The 2,877-nt window shown below is 38.3% G+C and overlaps 1 non-coding gene across 1 annotated transcript; it reads right to left on the minus strand.

Moving 5' to 3' along the window:
* Positions 1-491: 491 nt before the first annotated feature.
* Positions 492-631, minus strand: LOC132185981 (small nucleolar RNA Z247). Its single transcript, XR_009440667.1, has one exon. It is a non-coding gene; the product is annotated as a small nucleolar RNA Z247 (small nucleolar RNA).
* Between the last annotated feature and the right edge of the window lie 2,246 nt (positions 632-2,877).

The raw sequence follows: 2,877 nt of genomic DNA on the forward strand, positions 1-2,877 counted from the left end.
GGAAGGCCAGTATGGTGAATACACAAACCTTGGCCATTACCAACTCGGATTTGTTCACTGCCAAGGTACTCATCAACTCTTATGTTGAGATTGAGAAAGTCATTTTTGAGGTGGCTTGTGAAACTAGTATCGGGATACCATTGATGATTAGGTGGCTGTTGTGTAGATGCCATGAAAGCACCAAGTTGGGATATGTCACATTGGTACGCATGATCAAATCGGTGCCAACATGTGGCAGCCGAGTGTCCTGGACGTTGACACACTAGCAGATGAGGCATTAAGATCCATTTTGATTAGATCCTTAAGACTGAGAGGAGTGTCCACCACGGCCACATCCTTTGCCTTTGTTGCGATTTGTGTTTTGCGAAACATAGCCCCTAGTTGAATTTGTTGAGCCTCGGCCAAATTTGCAAGAGCTAGATTGATTGCACTAAGCGACATTGGCTGAGGAGATAGACAGATCAATTGCAGTATGGTGCTGTTCCAAATGCAGTTCATGGGATAGTAAGTGCCCATAGAGATCACCTAGAGAGATGGAGTCATTTCGAGTGGTGAAGGATGTGACAAGTGGATCATATTCCACGCTCAGTCCTGAAAGGATGTATGCACTAAGATCTTCATCTTGAATGGGGTGACCGGTAGCAGCCATAGAGCGAGAGAGGCTTTGAGCCAGCTGAAAATAATCAGCTCTTGAGGAAGAACCTTTCTTGAGGTTTACTAGCTGGACTCGAGTTTGAATGAGACGTGCTTGGGATTGTGAGGCAAAGTGCTGCTCCAGAGTTTGCCATACTGCATGAGCATTGTGAAGACCAAACATGGGCAAGAGTCTCTTCGGTGAGAGAGGAGATGAGGATGGATAGAACCTCCTTGTCTTTTTGATAGCAGGTGGCATAGGCAGGATTTGCCTTCATGATACCTGTGGTGGAATCAGGTAATACTTTGGTAGGGCATTCGAGTGAGCCATCAACATAACCAAAGAGTTCATGGGCTTGAATGGTGGGAACTATCTGTACTTTCCAGAATGGATAATTGTCGCGGGTGAGTATGAAGTGGGAAGAGGGATGAAGGTTGGAAAGAAATGCGGAAGAGGAGCTAGATGTAGACATTGTAGATGAACGACATTAGTCGATTTGAAGCTCTGATACCATATACGATTTTATGTTTGGTGTATTTGCTGCCTACTGAATACGTAGTGCAGTTGCTGTATTTATAATCTCATAGGATATACAATTGATTTAGATATCTACATCTAATACAAATACATAATCTAGTCTTATTGTTCTATTGCTACAAAGGGATTATGATAAAATTGTTTGATTATCTTGATCTGTAACTTTATCTTCATCGAAGACTTTATCTTCATTTCAAATTCTAACTTCATGCTTATTTTCATGTGATCCATTATTTAAAAGTGCATTTAACACTCAAAAGGTCCATTTGATAAAAAAAAAAAAGTACCCCTAAACTATATTCAAACCCTTTAACTCGCATATGTTAATTCCTTAGCGTTGTTATTTATTTGATTTTTTTTTCAAGTCTTTAAATGAAAGATGCTAAAATTCCAATGAAAATTGGGATAAAAGCATATTTTGGGAGCCTCTTGAAGGATTAGGATTGAGCACATAGCATTTGGGCTCGACTGTCCCAGCACCTAGGCTTAAGTGCACCAGCGTAGGCTCGAGCACACATGTGCTCGAGCGCACGTCCCTTGGGCTCAAGCACACACGGTTTCCAGAATGCTGCAGGAATCCTTTTAAAGCTTGGATTAGGTTTTCAATCTCCCAGTTGAACTGGGAGACTGACCTATGATTTTCCTAGGGTTTTTTAAATCCCTATAAATAGGCCTCTAAAAATTGTAGAAAGACACGACTGCCTAGAGCAAAATTCAACAAATAGTTCTTGGAGGCTTAGCGGAGTCATGAGCGGCTAAACTCCCTAGTGGGGTATTGATGTAACCCTATCCAAGCACAATGGTTTGATTGTATCTTAATTTATAGATTTTCAGTTTATGCATGTTGGTTGTATAATTTAGAGGATTGCTACAATTTAATATTGTTTTTCATGTTTAAGGGCCTGTTTGAGATTGCGTTTGAGGAGTCTAAAAGTACTCTTAATACTCAAAATGTCAGTTTGAAGAAAAAAATACACATTTGGTAAAAAAATTAAAAGCGCTTTTAAGGGTCCAAAAAACACTTTTAGCAAAAGGTTAAAAATGAAGCTTTTGCCCAAAAGCTCTTTTTGACTTAAAAAATATATTTCTCAAACGCAATCCCAAACAGGCTATAAATGCAATTGTCCTTAAATTCTAAAATCAATATTTGTGAAATTTTTATCTTGTCTTAGAAAGTCTTTTACTTTTATTGAACTCAAATCATTCTTATTTTCTGTGATTATGAGGATGATGATTATACAACGGTTTTAACTGACATATAATCAAAAGGGTTAGATATGCCATACCTAGGGAAGAGGGGTCATTCCACATCTTAGTGGTTAGGTGGACAATCTGTGCTAACCAAAGATGGGTTATGCTTACTCTCTTGATTGTATGTAACTTATTAAAGAATTTGATAATCCATATCTAGGGAAGACAGGTCGTATCGCATCTTAGTGGTTAGGTGAATGGTCCATGCCAACCGAAGATGGATTATACTTATTCTTCAATAAAGTATTTTCCTGTTTATTTATAACATGCATAAAATGAATTTCTTGATTAAATATGAGTAACCATTATTGTGCGGATAAAGGTGAAGTCAATACCCTACACTCTCTCTTATATTTTCATGCACTTTAGTTATAAAACAAGTCAATAATCTTTTAAATTAAGTTACTTTTGATCTTGCAAACTTGATAACACCTATGCAGTCCTTGAGGTTCGAC

The sequence above is a fragment of the Corylus avellana genome, chromosome ca6, assembly GCF_901000735.1.
Source record: "Corylus avellana chromosome ca6, CavTom2PMs-1.0".
In the NCBI taxonomy this organism is placed as follows: Eukaryota; Viridiplantae; Streptophyta; class Magnoliopsida; order Fagales; family Betulaceae; genus Corylus; species Corylus avellana.